This window comes from Malaclemys terrapin, chromosome 19 (assembly GCF_027887155.1).
Source record: "Malaclemys terrapin pileata isolate rMalTer1 chromosome 19, rMalTer1.hap1, whole genome shotgun sequence".
Lineage (NCBI taxonomy): Eukaryota > Metazoa > Chordata > Testudines > Emydidae > Malaclemys > Malaclemys terrapin.
Genome location: NC_071523.1, coordinates 19,454,393 through 19,474,950, shown reverse-complemented (window position 1 = coordinate 19,474,950; position 20,558 = coordinate 19,454,393). Strand labels below are relative to the sequence as shown.

At 42.5% G+C, this 20,558-nt stretch overlaps 1 protein-coding gene across 2 annotated transcripts in view; it reads left to right on the top strand.

Moving 5' to 3' along the window:
* The window catches only part of MEGF6 (multiple EGF like domains 6), a 251,091-nt gene that overhangs the window by 120,415 nt on the left and 110,118 nt on the right, over window positions 1–20,558 (top strand). The window lies entirely within an intron of this gene.

Sequence of the window (20,558 nt, the reverse complement as noted above, 5' to 3'; positions counted from 1 at the left end):
AGAGTCTTATTCAGTGTGTGTCCCTGAAGCTGCTTAAAAGTGTACAGATTGTTTTGGAAATTTAACCATAGTAATATATTCCTTGGCAAATCCCATTCCAGCCATTTCACAGGTTTGTTTGAACCTCAGAGACCTGGGCTACATTTTATCGTCCAACAGATTCATTGTAGTTTTGTGGTATGAACGTTGCAACAATGTTAGACTAGCTTGGGAAACGTCAAAGGAATATAGAAAGTTGCTTGGAAAATGAAATAAAAAAGTACAACAGTTAAATGCTTCAAAATCTTAATTGGCCTGTGCTCAGAGTAGACTCTGGACTAGAACAGCAGGAGGTGCTTGAGATCAGGGTTTAAGTATATTGGCACAGTTGGGTGGGAGGGTGGGTTTGGCTAGAATGGGAGGAGTGTTGCTGGCCAGGGTTGAGGGAAGAGCTGGATGAGGGAATCTAGACTAGCATCTGCTCAAGTTGTGTAAATACTACTAATTTATTTTCTGTATGAACACCAACACCAAAAAAGCGATCCAAATTCATTGGCATTACCTAATTTAGAGTCAGATTCTATTACCTTTACTTGTTTTGAAAGTAGCTTACTCTACAAGTAGCCCCATTGGACTCAGTGGGATTACTTGTGGAGTAAAGTGCTACTAATTGGCAGTTATGGGTATAAGAATCTAACTTTAAGAATTTTTAAGAGATTCTTTACATATAATTAGGAACAGTACTGAGGTACATTTAAGACGTACTAAGGAAAGTACAGTAATTGTTGTACTGGATTTGTCTAGATTTACATCAGACCATTCACATTACTTTAATAACTTTGTGTGTGTGTGTGTCTGTGTGTGTGTGTGGTTGACTCTATGTGGGTTCGATGTATGCTGATTTATCCAAGAACACTCGGAAGCTTCTTTCAAGGGACAGGTTTTCTGGAATTCCTGGGTACTTTCCTGTATATGACCTTGGAAATCAAGAATGGGTGGAGCCTGTTGAATTAATTCTAGGCGACCCATACTTGGTTTCAAGGGTCAGCAGGGAATCTACAGAAGAAACACAGGAAGACTTTTATTTGCTATTAAATACCGTTAGAATTGTCCTTGATTATTGAAATGTAAAAGGGGAGGAGTGAACTTGGTTAATAAACAATCATTAAAAAATGCAGGGTTTTCTTAGAGTATCCTTCCATCCCCAAATCATTATAATTCTTTTATAAATCACTGTTTTTCTTCCTTTTGAAAAGCCTTTGTATTTTTCTGATTCATAGTGAAAAACTTCATTCTCTGAATGAATTGAGTAATTTACAACCAAAACCAATTTGGATAATTGAATCCAAAATCAGGCAACACTCACCTTACAAACCCCAAAGTTAGACTAGATTCAGCAAATCAACCCTGAGTTACGGCTGAGTTAATTTTTGAGTTGCTGGGTTCATTCAAACCCAAAAGTTAAAATGAAACTCAGGAGCTGTGAACCCTAAGTGAAGGTTTGCATGAATCTGCCAACCGTTGCCTGCCTTTAGTGATCCTTAAGAGGTCTATGGTAGAGAATCACATAGAGGTCTGATTCTCATTGGATTTGCTGGAATCTGCCAAACTCTTCTGGAAGTCTCACAAATATATGTTTTCTCCATGACATTTCTGCTTATGGTACCAGCCAGTACCTGGAAATTCATGGGTGAGTGAGCATGAGAAAAGTACATTTCTGAATCCCAAAAGAGAGTATTGTTGGAGTTCTGCAGTGCAGGTTCAAAAGGGTTTCATTTTACCAAACCAGCTTTCCCATCTCTACTTGTTCCCCTTGGGCCAGATAACCCACAATAGTACTTCAAGTTGGGCTTTGGTTTCTTAGGAGATGGATGGGCCATTGGGACTGAACTCTCCTCTCATGCTTGGAGATTATTCTTCCAGGGAGTGTTTGAAGTACATTGTTGGGTAACTCGCACTGCCACTTCCTGTACTGTTTTTGTTTGTGTTTAGAGGGTTTCATTATCCGGGGCTGTCAACCCAACTCTTTTAATCAACACTAAATTAATCCAATACATTCATATATGTAATAATATGGTGGAGTAGTGTAGATATATCTTCTGATATATGAACTCATGAACAACCATAAATTGGAAATAACCATGTTCCATATGAATGATTTTTCACAGCAAATGACTGTTTGCAGAGTGAATTTGTGGCCATTTGGAACAACTCACTTTTGGCTCTTGGAAGAATCCAGATTCCTTTAAAAAAATGTAAGAAACACTGTACTCAGAATAGGCATCCAATTACCAGCTTTTACTGACTCTGGCATTTGCCCCTTAGAGACAGAATCGTTCCTTGAAAATGCCGTTATCCAGAAATTGAACCTGATTTATAAACTGAGAAGGTTCTAGCTGGAGCAGAGCCAGTGAAAGGAAATCCTGGTGTGGTCAGGGGGGAATCATTTTGCAAGGATTTAGGTGATAGAAAGATAGTAAAGGTTATATCTACACTACAAGCTAGGGGTATGAGTCCCCTGCTCAGATATGCATACTTGCCACTATCCATGCTTCTGTGGCTACACTGTTATTTATGCTCGTACTAGCTCAGTGGGAATCATCCTAGCTCATAGTGTAGAGACATCCTCAGACAAACAAATCTTCTCTGATCTATAGACCTGAGCATATCCTGAGTGATTTGGTTTGCAGGGTGTTAATATGAACCCTTTTAATTTGTTTCAGTTCTCCCCACCTCCAGCCCCAGGCCTGACTTTGTTACTTTTATTATTGTTAACATTTATTATTTATTTCTGGTAGGGTCCATAATCTTGCCACAGTAATATGGTGCTGTGCTAAAACACTTTTTGGAAGGATACATAGACTTTTCTCTGTTGTCCCCCAGATTTGCCATGATCAGTCAGTTAATTTCTCGTAGGCACTAGGATAGGGATGAGACTTCAGAAGACTCATGGAAGTGGAGAGGATAGTTCCCATGCAGGCAGGTTAGTGAAGGATGTTCCATGCATAGGGAATGGTGCAGACGAGGACAGGGACACTGTTGTGGGAGAAGCAAAGAAACTGTATCAAGGTTAATGTCACTGGTCATGTGGAATGATGGGGTTGGGGATTGAAACTCCAAAATCAAAGCTTATCTCAGCAGAAATGGTCATGTTTTGGGTAGAAACAATGGAAAATTCTGAATGTCAGATGTTTTCCACCTAAAGCCACAAATGGGTCAGAGCCATGCAAACCTTGGCCCAGGTTCCCCACAATGTCTGGGAGCCTCAGAAAAATCTATTTATGCAGCTGACCCAAGTTTCAAGTTTGTGGCAAAATAGGAAAGCAGATGTCTTTACCATTGTGCAGTACAGCACAGCTTTGCTATTGGACATGGACTTGGTCCTCTTTTCTCTAGCATATGGATCTCAGTTCCTAGCTGTGGGTCTTCTAGAGATTTAGTCCTGTGCTTCATGCTGGGGAAATGCTGTCAGTCAGGATTGGGAAAAAGATAGGAATTGAACATTGTTTTCAAACTCTTCCCCTCACCCCCCTCAAATTCTTAAATTATGTAGGGTTCTGTAATTCGTTTCCAGGCTTCAGGTTTTTCCGAATTTGATTTCTTAGACCTGCACTATGTTCTGAATTGTTGGGTTTGTGTGTATTGGGATAGATCTACTGCTACAGTAAGTGGGCGCAGTGGGTTGCACCTCATGGTTTATAGCATCAGCCAATTTGCCTGACAGTCATGGTGCAGAGCTTTTTGACTTTTTGTGAGGGATTGAATCTCTGCCCTAAATACAGCTAATCACCTGGTAACATATAGCACTATCAATGGCTAGGCCCCCCATGTATCCAGCAATCTAAATGAATATATGGACTGTATCCAGCTTCTTGACCTCACATACATGATTACTACCATGGCAGTTAGATACTGAGATTGGATGAAAAACCTGTAAAACTCCCCAAAAACCTCAAAAAATGTTGCCTGCAGGAAATTAAAATTGTGTGCAGTGGTATGAATGGCATATGCCTGCCAGTGCCCATGGCCCCACTTACTAAGTTCTGTTGTAGGAGATTTTTTGTAGCTGCCAAATATTCAACATCATAAATCAATTTGTTGAATGGTGATTTACTAATCCCCCAAACCTTTAAGCAGACTTCATTATTTAACTAGCTCAGAAGCCGTCACAAGATAACGAATTGCCTCTCGGTTAACAAACTTTTTTCCCTATCACTTTAGCCTTTTGAAATATTTAACTTGCTACGTGTATTCTTGCTGAATTGCATGAGAATCAGAAAGTAGATATTTTATTATTGTTGTCACTCGTGGATGACTGGATCCTAGTTGTATTTCTGTTCCAAGCAAACGCTACTGACCTTGCTTACAGCATTTAATGTTTAGCTGTTGAGCCATCTCTCAGGGGTTTCTTGCAAAATTTTTCTCCTGTTCAGACTCAAATGGAATTCACCCCTCTGAGTTTTGAGGTTTGTTCTGGAGTTTGAACAAGACCAAACATTCAGTGTGAAATGTCGTTAAAACCACACACTTTCACTGGTTTTCATATGAGAACTATGAAGAATCTGCAAGTTTTCTATGAAATGAATAACTTGGCCCTTGTTTGCTCAAATTTAGGCCTAGTTTACTTGAAAGGATTTCAGAGCTTTCAGTGAACCTGAACTGAATTTGAATTTGTTCGGAAATACAAATACAAGAGACTTTTGAATAGAATTGGGTTTTATAACCAAAAAAAAAAAAAAAGTTCCTGCAGCTCTGATATTTCACAAATATACAGTTACAGGGCCAGATTCTGCTCTCAGTTACGTTGGTGAAAACATGGTTTAACTTAAGTGAAGTGGGAAGTTGCACTGGATTTACATCAGCGTAGAATAACTGATTAGCTATTTGGAATGTCAGCTCAAAGTATTTACTGAAAACTCCTCAAAACCCAAAAGGATTTCTATAACTAAGTTCTTGACACCTAATTCACTGATGTTTTTGGGTGGTGCCTGCTTTTAATTTTTGGTGGTACATGGTTTACATAAAATCTTTAATTTAGACCAACCATATTTAACAAGGGAATGCCAGCAACAATCTTATTTTTGTAAAACATAATGAATTGTTTCAAAGGTGCATGATAACCTCCTGGGAATGATACACAATCTCCTTTACCAAGCACTCAAAGTATCTATTAGGACTGACTCCAGCTCAGCTGCTTCTAGTTAGTTCAACTTCAGTAGATTCTGGTTTGATTTAGTGACCAGCCTTTACCACTGTTTGTTCATGACACCTGGCTGCTGGTGACAGCTGATTCATGACCATTCAACAGAGGCAAAATCAATCTCATAGTGCCATACTTCGGGGGTTGATTAGAATTCTGTAGCCTTCTTTACCTAGAAGTCCTATAACGCTGTAGGCCCATGAGGGTGACCAGAGGATCCCAAGTTCGTGATGGTAAAATATCAGAAGGTAGCCGATGCATCTGAAGAAGTGAGGCTTTTTTTACCCATGAAAGCTTATGCCCAAATAAAACTGTTAGTCTTTAAGGTGCCACCAGACTCCTTGATGGTAAAATGTTTCATTCTTTCAGTGCCTTCTTTTTTTTACTAAGTATGGATCATTGGTATCCCTTTGAGAGTCATTTCCTACTCTTATTGGTACTACGCAGTCACAACAACGGTATTTTTATTCAGTGAGTTTTGGAACAGCATTTGGAAGGTAGTTACAGGCTTTGGCATTGGGGTAATTCCTATGTATTTGTGGTAAAAAAAAACAAATTAAGGCTCACAGAGATGCCAAAGGACTGTTGGGTCCCATTGTTAATTGTTCTCTGCAGTATTCCTTAGGGCATTGCTCAATTTTTGAACCAAACAATGGGGCTTCCATTACTTCATTTGGGAGGCTAAATATAATGTTACCTCAGTTATAAATTCAGGGTAAAACAATGGAAAGAACAGGACAGAATCAAAATGGAGCTAGAACAAAAGCCAGTTCGCCTACCAAGGACTACGGGGAAGGGAGGGAGCATGATATTAGAAAAATATACACAAGGCAGCTGTACTTTTGAGGAATGTTGTAAGTATTGTGATGTATCATCCAGTGACATCTTGTGACTGAGCAATCTTGACTCTCTAGATGGATAGTATGCTTCAGTGATGGAGTAAAGAGCTTTTATAGCCTGTGGTCGTATTCTTTGAGAGCTACACGCTTCAGGAATCTGTGTTAATCTCTTTATATCACACTCATCGCTGTAGAATCTGAATGCTTTATGGATTTTACCAAACATGCATGCAAAAAAAATGCTTCTCTCCCTCTCCCTCCTTGTGGGAATTTGTTTAATTAATTGTGTGGGAGTTACTTAGATAATCTATCCATGATTTAAAGAGAGAGTTCCCTATTGAAGAAAATTATGGTAGTTTCAAATATACTAGACTGTACAAACCCTGCACAACAAACCCTCAAACCTTATGAAATTCATGTGGTTTCAGGCTTACTGACAAATTTGTACCTCCACCCAGATCCATCAGAATTTACTACGATTCACTATGAACCTTTCTAGCAATCCTGGGACTGATTTGTGGTTTTGCATCACAGTTATGTGAAATTCACTTCTGATGAACTGTGGTGAAAGATGGCAATTTTGACTGAATCTCCCTTTGGGATTTTAGGTTAATTTGACTCTGAAACCCAAGACCACGCTCAGGAGCTCTGAGATAAAACATACAAATAACTAAAACACAAAGAGTTTAATCCAGGGGCGGGCAAACTTTTTGGCCTGAGGGCCACATCGGGTTTCCGAAATTGTATGGAGGGCCAGTTAGGGGAGGCTGTGCCTCCCCAAACAGCCAGGCGTGGCCTGGCCCCTGCCCCCTATCTGACCCCCACTGCTTCTCACCCCCTGATGGGCCCCCCCAGGGACTCCTACCCCATCCACCCCTCCCTGGCCCCTGACCACCCCTGGACCCCCCCATCCCCGATTGCCCCCCGCTGCCCCATCCAACACCACCTCTTCTTCCTGACTGTCCCCCCAGGACCCCTGCCCCATCCAACCACCCCTTCTCCCTGTCCCCCTGACTGCCCCCGGAATCCCTGCCCCTGACTGCCCCCCGCCGCCCCATCCAACCCCCCTCTCCTTCCTGACTGCCCCCCCGGGGACTCCTGCCACGCCACCGCGCAGCACAGCTGTAGCTGCGCTGCCCGGCAAGAGCTCGCAGCCCCGCCTCCCGGATCATTGCGCTGGCAGCGCAGTGAGCTGAGGCTGCAGGGAAGGGGGAACAGCAGGGAAGGGCCGGGGGCTAGCCTCCCGGGCCAGGAGCTCAGGGGCTAGGCAGGAGGGTCTTGCAGGCTGGATGTGGCCCACGGGCCATAGTTTGCCCACCTCTGGTTGAATTGATCTCCTGCAAAGTGAACCTGCCAGATTCTATATGACTTTGTTCAGTGTGAGCCCATTACTTTTGTTATTTTGGGGGTTAAATGAGGATTTTTCCCCTTTAGAGCTGCTATTTGATCCTGCAGATTTGTGGCCTTGCAATCTCTTCCACAACAGACTGATATAATAAGCATAGGATTAGGATTTTATGCAGAAGAGGCGAAGCAAGAGGCAAAAACTTCTTATTAAACCATCAAACATTTTAAGGATGAGCAAAATGAAGACAGAAAAACCCTGGCTTCATAAACTCTTTTCTTTATTAATAATCTTATTCAGGCTACCTCCAGGATGAAAAAGCCTCCTTTAATCTGAACTCATTTTGACTACTCTCTTCATATCTAACTCAGCCTGACAGATACTTCATTGCCTTGAGATGCCCTTTTAACTTCTAAAATATCAGTTGGGTTTTCAAATTCTTAAGGCCTTTCAAAGCGTATCAAAATCCCAAAGGGTTATATTTCTTAACTCCCTTCCTGTTGCATAGTGAAACTCAACATCCCTCACAGAGACCTTCATCCTCCAGGTGGCATATATCTGACCAATCCACAGCCAATGCTGTTTGGACTGACTAACAAATGTATCTTTATGGCTATGTTAATAGTGGACAAGGCTGGGAAAATAATTCTTCCTTGTGCTTGTGAGCAAGTGCTGTTCGCAGCATTTTAGAACCATTTTCTGATCATATGTAAAACATGATCTGCCATGTGTCTGGCTATTGTATCCACCAGGGCTGGCCTTTGCCTCAAAAGAGATTTGTAGCTGCCCAGTGATCGGTATATACTGTATTGGACCTTTAATGAAAATGCAAGGAAGGCGAATATTTACTCCCCAGAGCCAGGTTAAATACATCCCTGGAAAAATTTCTAGAATAACATGTCTTTCCGTACACCGGTACTGTGTTTAGGAGATTAAATTGTAAAAGGTTTAATTAAAACGTGTGGGTCGTTTTTCTTTTTTAATCTTGTGGAATGGAAATCCATTTGTAGGGATAACTCTGAGCGATAGTTATGCACTGCTCCTCGTAACCCCATAGTGGTCTTTCTCTGTTCCATGATCTGTTTTGAATGAACTGTCCTTCTGGGGGTCTCCCAACCCTGGCAGGTTGCTGGAATGAGAGGATTAAATGAATGTAAACCCTGAAGGATCTTGTTAAGCTTCAAGAGGCCTTAGGATTTTGAAAAAGTAAAACAAGACTTGTGCAGCCTCACGCTTCAGAAGTAGAAAAGGCACCTCGAGCCCAGATAGATTTGTCAGCCCAGTGGCTAAAGAGGATGGAAGTTATTAATTACAGGCTAATCATCTGGTTCTTCAGGGAATAAGAGAGATTGAAAAATCACTCATCCCTTTGTGTGAAACATATCTGAAGCACAGGTCAAAGCCACCTTTATTCAACAGCTTTCTCATTCACCATCTCCGCTCTTCGTACACACAGTAGGCCAGATTCTTAAATCCCCTCTAGCTATAACTAGCCATTTGAGAATTACTCTGGGGAGCTTATGGGTGTAGTTTGGGCAAGTCTCTTGCAGGCATGGAATTCCCCCCCCCCCACGCGTGGCCCCATTGGTCTGACAGGAGCTGCCCCCCTAAATATAGAAGTCAAACTACCCCTAAGGATACATGTAAAGCCAGCAGAGCCTGATCCTGTGCCAGTTGTTCTCATTGCTCCAGGGCCACCCGGGGGGGGGGGGGCAATTTGCCCCAGACCCCCGGCCCCAGAGGGGCCCCCACGAGAATATAGTATTCTATAGTATTGCAACTTTTTTTTGGGGGGGGAAGGGGCCCCCAAAATTGCTTTGCCCCAGGCCCCCTGAATCCTCTGGGCGGCCCTGCATTGCTCCCACTGAGCATGGATGCAGGAGAAAGTCAAGCCAGGGTAATTACTTCAGAATTTCCAACAGAATATCATCTCTGTGAATTGAATCCTAACCTGGTCGGTACTCTGTCCATTAAGAAAACAGAGAAGTCAACTGATTTCCCTGGCATATGCATCTTCAGAGATACCCCTACACATCACTCACACGTACATATTCAGACATCTCCAAAGATGTTTAAGGAGACTGCTCCTTAGAGCAGTCTGGAATTATGTGACTTCTCCCAACTAGGGTGGTGGCTTGATTTCCCCACCAGGGTTGGCAGGGCATTTCCTCTCTGGAAAGCACTGCCATTTTAGGATGCTGTTGCCTGCTTCACTGAATTTTTCTTGAAAACAGTGGGAGCTTCTTCTTAGTCCATTCCAACAAAATTCTTTGCCAGCGTTGTTTGTTTCTTTTGGCAATTTGGATGTAATGAATGCACATTGTATTTTTCTAACTATACAAAGGCCAGTTGTGCTGCTCTGATGGTGCCTGGTTTTCCTAAACACACATTCATCACCAATATTGTTCCTGTAATTATTTCTAGTGGAACTAATGGAAACTAAACATTGTGGGACCAACGAGATTAAGCTCCCTGCTTGATATAAACAATGGCCAAAATAAGAGGAGGAGGCTTCTCAGTGCTGCCTCATCTCCAAACTACAGACGGTTTACACCCCTCCTCGTTAGCTACATGGCATACATATAGTAACTTTATGTCACTGGTAGTTCTGAAAGAGTTTATATTCATGCATATGAAAGTAATGTGGAAGGAAATACCCAGCCGCTGCTTCAGTGGCCAGCAGCACAACAGTACTGATCAACACAAACAGGTCCAAACTGCACTTCAAAGCTCCCCTAGAGGCTCAGGGCCTACAAGAAGTTATGCCAGAATTGATACTTTGGCCATTCGTCCCCACAACTGAGGACTGGTTCCACCTGCTATGACTAGGTTTTTCAAGGCATTGTGTGAGCAAATGTTCTCCCTACCCACTGTCAGAGGAGGGATGGTCTTGTGGGTAAGGCACTGGACTGGAACTCAGGAGATCCAGGTCTTATTTCCAGCTCTCCTACAGACTCTCCGTGTGCCTTTGGGTGAGCCACTTAATCGGGGATAATTTTCAAATTCTGTTGACTTTTAATGGGACTTAGGCTCATAAATCATGTAGGCAGTTCTAAAAACTTTACCCTTAATTTTTATTCTTAATTAATTTTACTCTTAATCTCTTTGTGTCTCAATTCCTTATCTGTAAACTAGGGAGAACAATCCTTCTTCTCATCCTTAGTCAGTCTGTCCATTTTGTCAGGTTAGGTTGTAACCTCTAATCTCTTATTATGTTTATGTACAGTGCCATGCGCACTGGGGCCTCTGGGCATTGCTGAATACAAATCATAACAACAATCTGACCAACTAGAGTAAATGAGAGGCTGCTCTGGGATGGAGAGCGCTGTGAGAGTCAGAGGTGACCACAAAGAAAATGTCCAGTGTTTCAGTTCATACATTTTCTGGGCATTTGGATTTTCTGTCTTGGCTAGTGAAACATGACGTACAATCAAGATCACTGACTCTTGTTGATCTATTGTGGGTGCAGAGGGAAAGTGCTTAGTGAATTTAGTGTGGTTGAAAGACTGACGGTCCTGGAGATAGAGGGCTTCTAACCTGAGGTTAGATACATGCTTCTCCATTCTGCCTCACCCCTGACCTGGAGGGACAGCTCCAAGGAGAAGAGGGTTGTTCAGTCTCCATAGCCCGTTCACTTTGGTTTCTTTGCTGGAATTTGGGAGGTGAGAGACGGGGAAAGAAGGGCTCTAGTCGGTTGAAATACTGCGAGGCATGCATCTCTTGAGTTTGAAAGGGATTGGTTAATGACTGAAAGTAGAAATGAAATGAAAACAAATGTAGAGAGCGCTCCCTAAATGCCGGTTCTCAGTTTGGACTGCCGTTGTGCTGTTCTTTTTAAAGTAATACGTCTCCATGTATTACCAGCCTCTGGAGACGATGTGATGCTCCGGGCCCTAGCCCCCCAGGGCAGCAATCGCTTTCCTTCCCGAACATCTTGCACCTGCAGTGAGGTCTTTGAGAGGTGCTGTTTATAACATAGGTTGTTACAGTGGAAAATGAGCTCCACAAAGCACAGGGGTGTCTTTCTCTCGTGGAGAGCAAATCACTTTACCCTTCCAGGCTCACTACAGGCTGCAGTCTGATTTGATTTGCTGTTGATTCTGTTAGATGCAGGCTAGACAGTGGGGTGGATTTAACTGTTTAATAGAGCCCCCCAATCCAGGATCCTTCTGTGCCGCTCCAGCCCCTAGCTGTTGGAAAAGCTCAGCCCCTCATTCCGTGTGCACTGGGGAGGCGAAAGGGAATCTCCCCTTGGCCAAGCCAGAGGAGCTGTGACAACCTGGTCTCCACTGGAAATCGCTATCACCTGGTCAAGCTACAGGAGCCATGCTGACCTGGTCTTATCTGGACCATATGTTGCCTACCCCATGCTAAGCTAGGAGGAGCTGAGTTGCTTTCAGGTAGTTGTCACCTGCTGGCTATGCTGGAAGCAGCAGTTCAGTTCTTATCAGGAAGCTCTTCGCAGGCATTGCAATGTGCCATCTTATCAAATGCTGGTGATGAATAATAAAGGCCCATTTTGGCTTCAGCGTTCCTTTTGGCAAGAGTCTGCGTTGCAATGACGACTTTAGAATGTGAGGAGCAATAAAAGAGGAGAAGCAGCTTTGGTGTCTTAGCATTCTACGTGGTTGCTAAACTGTGTGGCACAAGTACCAGCTACATGCACCAGTGAACCCCACCATGTTTTCAGCAGCAGCACCCCCTAATTAACTCCTGAAGATATTGTCTTTGTGTGTGTGGTTTAGTGTGGGAAGAGAGGACTGGACGTCAGGAAACTTGGGTTCTAGTCTTGCCTCTGCAACCGACTCCTTGTGTGAGCCGGAATAAGTCACTGACCGCCTCTTGTGCCTAAATTTACTTGTTGTAAAACGGGGATCATACTTGTCTGCCCAGCACGGGTTACCTATCTCACAGGGTCAGCATCTGCAATGCTCTTTGTGCTCTTCACATGAAAGGGACTGTAGAAGTGCAAAATATCATTAACGCTGACATCGTTTGGCATAATGGGAGTTCCAGCTGCTTTCTATGAAGTAGTTACAGGTATTGGATACACTCACAAAATAAAGTAGTCACACAAGTGCCTAGAAGTCTGGAAGAGAATGTAAAAGTTACTTCCAGATGGCTGAACTGACATCTGGGGATGTGGGGGTAATCCAGTTAAGTTCCTTCAACTCAGGAAGAATGTCCTGCTAACAGCTACGTTCTTTGACCTGATACTGTAAAGCCACATCAATCCCCAGTACCTGTATTTTGTTATGTTGCTGAGATGTGGATTTCCTTCTGAGAGGCAAGTGATGGGTTTGGTGGGTCTTTGTGTATCCATCCTCATCTATGAGTTTCTGTTACTTTGTGTCCCCCCTTCTCCCTACCCCCCAAAATGACAAGGAACATGATGTTTGTTACCACAGCTGCTCTCATTTATTTTGCACTCACTGGTCACAGGTCACATTCCATGCATTCAGAATAAAACATATGCCTCTACAGATCACATTAGGCACAATAATAATCATTCGCTTACCAACCATCCCAAACCACCAGATGGGGAACAGAACAAAACAGCCCCCCTGCCTCCACTAGCCAATCCAACCTGCCCAAGTTTGGGATCCTCAGTGCCTTTTAGTGATGATGCTCTGAGTTTGGGAATTTGGTTGAATTCCCAAAGCAGGAAAAATATTTGCTTGGGAAGGGGTTTCATTACAAACTTTTGTGCACCCCAAGTATTAACCTCCCGCTGAAAGGAATGCACCATTTACTTGCTATGATGTGCACAATAGCATATTTGAAAAGTTTCAATATGTAAACAAAGGTGAAACCATTGTCTCCACTTCTTCTGGCCTGTTTTGATAAACGCTATAATCATTTTGCTGGAAGAACAGTGGTTCATGCTGCCCCAACATGTAAATGCAGGATCTGGGCAAATAGAGTTGCATTCAGAAAGCCTACTCTGGAATCTGGCAGCTGTGTAGAGTAAAATGTAGCATGCACTAGAGTTGGGAGGTAATGAATCACAAAACTGCAGGTTCTGCGATTTTTCTCTCTCTTTTTCAGACAATGATATTTGGTAATCTCCTGAGGTCTGAATTAGAAGGCTCTGAGGGAGGTAAAAGGAAGGCCTCTTTGATCGCATGAACTTTGCTTATTTTACTTTATTTGGTCTCCTTTTCCAACACTGCCATATTTCAACACAGCTTCAGCCAAAAGACAAATGTCAAGTTGTCCCACTCCAAGTGATTTGTAAGTCTCACAGTTTGTAAATTGTCAAAGGTTCAGAATGCATAGTGAATGTTTGAGATGAGAATAACAATTCCATATAAGCTGCAGACATCATTTATTAAATATAATTGGACAGCATCATAATAAAAAACAGAAATTACTCAGAGCAGCTCACCCCCTGAAATCTTCCTGTACAACTTGGAGCTTTTCTCGTTTATTCTTACTTATATTTTCCAACTCCCCAAACCTAATTTATTATAGGCTTTCACAGCCCTCATGTTTAATGTACTTAATTCTCCATTGGTTTTAAGAGGTAAACATGACAGGTCAGGTCACTGCAGACATCTGAATTTTTTCTCTTGCTATTATAAAAACAATCCACTGCCAATGTTATACTGACTAAAGAACGCCACCCAAAGGAACGTCTTTGTGAATAGCTTTTCATGGACGGTCCAGAAATACTATGTCAGGCCCCAGGTTAATTCTCTTTGCAGGAATGTATGTGTTTGTTTCCACGCTGACATTTATGCATGCGTTTTCACCTTTTCACATTCATTTCCTTCCATTTACTTTAGCTTTTTTTCTATTCTTTGGCCTGCCTGCTGCAAAGTCCTTCCAGAACTTGTGTGATTGCCTTCATCGTAACATCTTATACAGTTGACATGGAATGTCTGGCTCCGCAGCAGAAGGGTGTTCTTTTCCAGCATAACCCTGGCTCCTCGGTAGTCATCATTTTGAGAACGCAGTGCTTTCATTTCCTGAAAGTGCTCATTGTCTCACTTCCTGGGGGATTGTTTCTACATCTTTCTCTCTGTCACCTGTCTCATCTGTTTTATCTGTACAGCTCAGATCACCACAGTATCTGAGCATCTTGTCTAGCTCTTACTTTGTCATCTAGGGATAAGCAGCGTTCTTTGGAGGAGCAGTTGTTTTGTTTTAACAGTGTTTCAGCTGTTGGACTGCTCTGATGTAGTAAATTCATGTGGAAGGAGCCATGAAATTTCTTCTAGTGATGGGGGATCTCAAACTTGAGGAGGATTGTGGTGAGTTTGGGTAAGCTCTCGGAGCTGCAGACGCTCCAGTTCAAGATTATTCAGTCTGCATATTTGGGTCTGCATATTTGGGCTGGAAATCTCACAAGAATAGGATACTTCCCAAGATGCCACGTACTGCCTGTCATTATAAAAATACTCCAACTGCCGCCTTTGTCACAGATCTAGGAATGCAGAGCTAGTGCAGGAATGAAACATGCCGGGAGGACAGAGCTATAAGAACATTGCATTTGGTTTGATTCTAGAAAATGGGATAAGTGTTCAGGCTGGGAGACTGATCATATTCTTCCTGACATGCTTTGCCCGGAGCCTTCCTTTCTTCCTGCAGTCAGAGCATTTCTTTGGGAATGTATCTTTTTACAGAGCTCTTGCAGTATAATTCATGGATAAAGGGGTGGAGTTTACCCACCAGCTGAAAATATCCAGACTAGCCTCTGGTTGTTAAACTGGAGAAGGGCCAAGAAGGCCTAGTTCAAGTTTTGGTTCTGCACAACCTCATCACTCAAACTTCGTTTTTGCAGAATCAAGAAGCAGAGGTTGGTTTGGAATCTCGGTTTCAGTTCATCAAACTATCCAAATCTGGGGACAGGGGAGTTTCAGGTGGAAAGTGGTGGGTTTGTCCCCTCTATTTAAGTATACGACACAAGCCTGGTTTTGAAGATTTGCAGGCTACATTAAAGACAGTAATAATTAAAATAGTGCATAAGAATTTCATCTTTATGCTGAAGTTTGTACATAACAAACAGCAAGAAATTTCCCCAAAGCATCAGAGATTCCACACATTGCAGTAATAACTAGCAGTTTAAAATAATAAGCGCTGAACAGAACTTGTGCACTGTTTTAAAGCTGCCACCAGGAGGCATCCATTTTACAAGAACAAAAAGCAACATGGATGAGATACAGGAGAAAGATTGAAGCTTCTGACTTTGCAGAGGTGCTAAAGATTATGTGCGTGGAAGCTTCTCTCTGAATGCTTTTTACTGAGACACTGTGATTCGTGGTTTTGTCTGAATGTGACCAACTGGAGCTCAGTGCTCTTGGTTTGCCAGTTTATTAATTTTCCTAAAAATGCTGTCCTCAATAGTTTGCTAACCAGAGAAGCACTGCAGCCTACAATCCAAAGAATTGTAGGTTGCGATGCCTCACAGGTTAGCCAACTATAATGACAGTAGCATGAATCTTCTTAAGCAGAGGTGTAACGTTAAAATATAATAATAATTGAAGGTGCTATGGGTAAGTGCCTTTACTTTGCAGGATGATCTGTGTGCTTGATGTGGTTACTGAGGAGTTGGTTTGAGTATTACCCCAAAATTTATACTCTTCTTTCTTTGGCATTTTGTCGTGGCTCTCATTTGGTGACATTCTGATTTCCTCCTGACATACAGCAGATGGCTAATGTAATCCGGCTGATAAGGCATTGATGAGGCCTTATCTGGAGTACTGTGTCCAGTTTTGGGCCCCACACTACAAGAAGGATGAGGAAAAATTGGAAGGAGTCCAGCGGAGGGCACCAAAAATTGATTAGGGGGCTGGAGCACATGACTTATGAGGAGAGGCTGAGGGAATTGGGATTATTTAGTCTGCAGAAGAGAAGAATGAGGGGGGATTTGATCGCTGCTTTCAATTACCTGAAAGGGGGTTCCAAAGAGGAAGGATCTTGACTGTTCTCAGTGGTACCAGATGACAGAACAAGGAGTAACAGTCTCAAGTTGCAGTGGGGGAGGTTTAGGTTGGATATTAGGAAAAACTTTTTCACTAGGAGGGTGGTGAAGCACTGGAATGGGTTACCTAGGGAGGTGGTGGAATCTCCTTCCTTAGAGATTTTTAAGTCAGGCTTGACAAAGCCCTGCCTGGGATGATTTAGCTGGGAATTGGTCCTGCTTTGAGCAGGGGGTTGGACTAGATGACCTCCTGAGCTCCCTTCCAACCCTGATAGTCTATGATTCTAAGTGCAAGCCCTCAGCTTCCCAATATTTTGGCCTTGGAATCTTCGTCGGCAACTCTTTTGCATCTGGTACCTCTCTTGATGAGGAATCAGTTTTTGGACACCTGCATCATCCTGGATGTCAGCACGATGAATATCCTCACAGCTCATGCACTCCCACTCTTATTGCAGGGATTTTATTCTAGTTACCAGAATTTGCAACTGTTCTTTATATTACACCTTACACCTTGCTCTGAATCCTGTTGTGGCAGTTAAGATCAGCTGAGAGGCTCTAATCTTGAAGACTTTATGGTCAGAGGCAGGCTTCTTCAGTCAAAGATCCCAATTACTGGACTCTTCATCTCTTGGGTAACCCACTGGACCCCAAGTCTGTGACCATCAAGGCAAATGACCTGAAGCACCTGCCTGTCACAGTGACCCTTGCTTAAAAAAAAAAGTGAAACAAACAAGTTCAGAGGTGAAGTGAAAACCTAATTGTTTTACCAAGAATGTTTTTCATTACTCACTGTTACCTCTGTAAAGATACTATACGCATCTCAGTTTGTGTCTTATATACTAGTACCATGATGTCTGCCTAGAAAAACAAAACTGGCCTTTTATGAAGATTCTAAGATCTGCAAAGAACAGCTTTAGAAGAGACAGAGTCAGCAAAGTCCTACCAGCTTGTCCAAAAGGAAGGCTCGTTTTTGGCTGCTGCAGGTTCTGTCTACAGACTTGCAGGATGCAAGTTAAAAGACTCAGTTGTAGAAATGTGAGCAGTGCCAAGTTGGGCCTTGCCACTAGATGAGAGAAGTAGCTGATTGATTAAGTCCTTAAATTGACAAATACACCTGTCATCTCCATTCCTCAGACTGGAAGGTTGCAGAGAAGTCTTGGTTCTGAGTTCAGTTAATCTTCTTTTCTTTTCCCTGTGGCACATGCTGACTTTAGCAAGATTTCAGGTGGATCTATTTTGGAGCAAGTGACTTGTCTAAAATAATATAGAATCATTAGCTCAGCTTAAATTTCATTAGCGTTTATTGTCTGAATGGTATATGCTGACAATGGACATCCAGCTGTCTGTGCATTACTCTTAAATGAACATTACAAAGCAAGAACAGAGTGACTTCCTTCCAAGGTGCAGTGTTTGATCTACCAGCAATAATGGTCCTGGCCTTAACTTGTATCCAGTAACTTGTCAAAGAACTATGCCTTACTTTGGCTTTTGATACAGATGAACTTGGAGTCAGATTAATCAAAGTTAACTGCAGTGTGTTTAGAAATAGGATTCCCACTTCTGCAGGCAGGTGAGCATGCGCTCTCAGCTCTGGGTGTGCGAAGGAAAATGAGTTAGCTACAGTAGCCGAAGGAAATGTACAGAGTACAGTACACAGTTTGCAGCTCATGATTCTGACTTCCAGACCAAATGCCTTAAAAACCATACTGGTCTCCTTTTTTTCTGACAGGTTTAAATAACACATTCTCTTTACAAAGCAAAGAACTATCTGCTTGAACCCAAATACATTTTTTGAATGTCTTGTTAAGTACCAAATGTCAAGAATTTCATAGTGAACCAATAAATCTCTTTAAAACCTCCCCACACATTTCAGATGTCTGATCGGAACATAACATCTCCAAATTTGGGTTTGGTTTGGATTCTGTAGCTGAAAATATGAAATGTCCTAGTATTGCCATGGTAGAATATTTGTTTTCTTTTAGCCACGATGTGGAGTCTTCTAAAAATCTCCCCTGCAGCCTATTTGCACAAGCCACTTTAGAGGTTGCTGCAGAATTTGGTGCCTCTGAACTGGTATGGGGTATTACTCCTGGGTGCACCCATAGTATGGGAAGGTCAGGATATATGCAGTGACACCTGTACAAGGGAACACATTGCTGTTTGGTAACCCTCTATCTAAGCAACCATGTTAAACTATCTTCAAGGTTTCCACTATGGTTTGTTTGATTTTCACTTAAATTCTCACTTCTGCTAGGCAGTTGATTTTTGCTGGTCCCTTAGTTGTTGGCTGCAGGTTGCAGAGAGATTTAAGTATGAAATGGCTTTTAGTATGAGGTTCTCTAGCAGTCTTATATGTTGTACATTAGGAACATGGGCAGCTCATGAAGATAGTCTGTTGGTTTGAAGTAATTAAAATAACTTTGACATATTTCAGTGAGCCATGAAAATGTTACACTACAGAAAGCAACTCCGGCACTTACTTAAGAGGATGGGGCGTGCAGCCAGATAATGGCTTCCAGAGGGATTATGGGGAGGATGTGCCTCAAAGTTCGGGGAAAGGGATGTGTAAACTTCAGCTGATTTGGGGCTCTGATTCTTAAATCTGTTTCTGATTCTGACAGCTGGGCATTACTTTATGCCCACAGAGTTTCTTCTGTGCCATTGGCCTATAGCACACAGTTCAGTTAAAGAATAGTGTCATCTTGTCCTTAGATAACAGAAGAACCAAAAAGAAGAATGCTGCTTTCCCCTTCTCTCAGTTGGTAATCATTCAGGAATTGTGGGTGCAAATTTATCATAATGGTTCTACCTTTTCTTCAACAGAGGATTAAAGAGTTTGCTTTTAAAAGCTGACACACAAGTTAAACTATGTTGGGTAAGTAATGACATTTGGTGTCAGAAAGACACTCTCTCTTGTCTGTGGGAGTATTTGCTGAAATGACCAGCAGCTGCCAGCTATTCAGTGAAAATTATTCCCTATAGGTTGCCAGCAAGAAATAATTGAGCAGAATGCAATGTAAGAGATACCACACACTGCTGAAGCTTATTAAACAAGCTACACATGAAACTTGATGGCATCCAGAACTGATCTGGAATTAAAGGTCTGAAAATTGGTATCGAGTATAAAAGCAGAAATGGTAGATTCTGAGAGGCTGAGATGGGCTTTTTGCTTGTTTTCTTTGACAATGCGAGCAAAACGTGCAAAATTATCTTGGAAACCAGCCGTTTGATTTGGGATGATTAGTCTTTTACTTTTTTTATTTTTTTAAACTCTGGACTCCTAGTAGTTGGTGAGAGATGGATTCATTTTATCCTTTGGGCTTCCCATGTCAGTAAAGATTTCTGCTTTTGTTTTACTCTGTCAAGTGTGTTTTTGAAAGTTCCTGCTATGCATCATTTGACAATGGATTTCTCCTGCTTCCTTCACGTCCCCTCATTAATAATTATCCGTGATGTGTTGTGCATGAGCATTTGAATGGGCTCATTAGACTATTCAAAGACACCAGTGGGGTCAGCCATGTGACTACTTGCTGTGATCTCCTCTTCCATGTGGAAGACTCAGCTTTCATGCGACCCTGTGCCTTTCACTCTGCTGGGCCTTTCATAGATTCATAGCTTATAAGGCCAGAAGGGACCACTGTGATCATTTGGTCTGCTATGCCCCACCCCAGCCCACCCATATAATACAGGCCATAGGATGTCCCAGAATTAATTCCTATTTGAACTAGAACTTTAGGAGCTGGGAGTGCCTGTTGGAGGCCTAGAGAGCTGCTGGTCACAAGGAGTGCATCACTGGTGAAGTGCTGGTGAAATATACACATGAAGAAGTTGGCATCCGATCAGAGGTGGTGTTAGCCCACTGGGGCCCCAAGCAGGAATATTTGGCCTCCCCCAGCACATAAAAAGTGAATCGCAGGCCCCCTTGAGCTGCTCAGGGCCCTAAGCAATGGCTTAGTCTGCTTATGCCTAGCGCCGATTCTGCATCAGATCATCAAACGATGGTGCACAAAAAAATTGAGACCTTCCAAGAGTCATTGTTGCCCTATTGGATACTGGTATGCAAAAAGGGTCATTGTTACTTAGGGATTTATCTGTGATGCCATAGTCATGTGCATGATGATGTCACAAGAAGAAAACTGCAACCTCAGATGAATAATAAGCAACAAAGGTGGGGTGGAAAGGGGGTTGAAATAGAAATACAGAAAATACAAAATATTGTTCAGTTTTCTCCATAAGAGGATAGTGGGTGTTTAACAAGTTTGGCTGAGA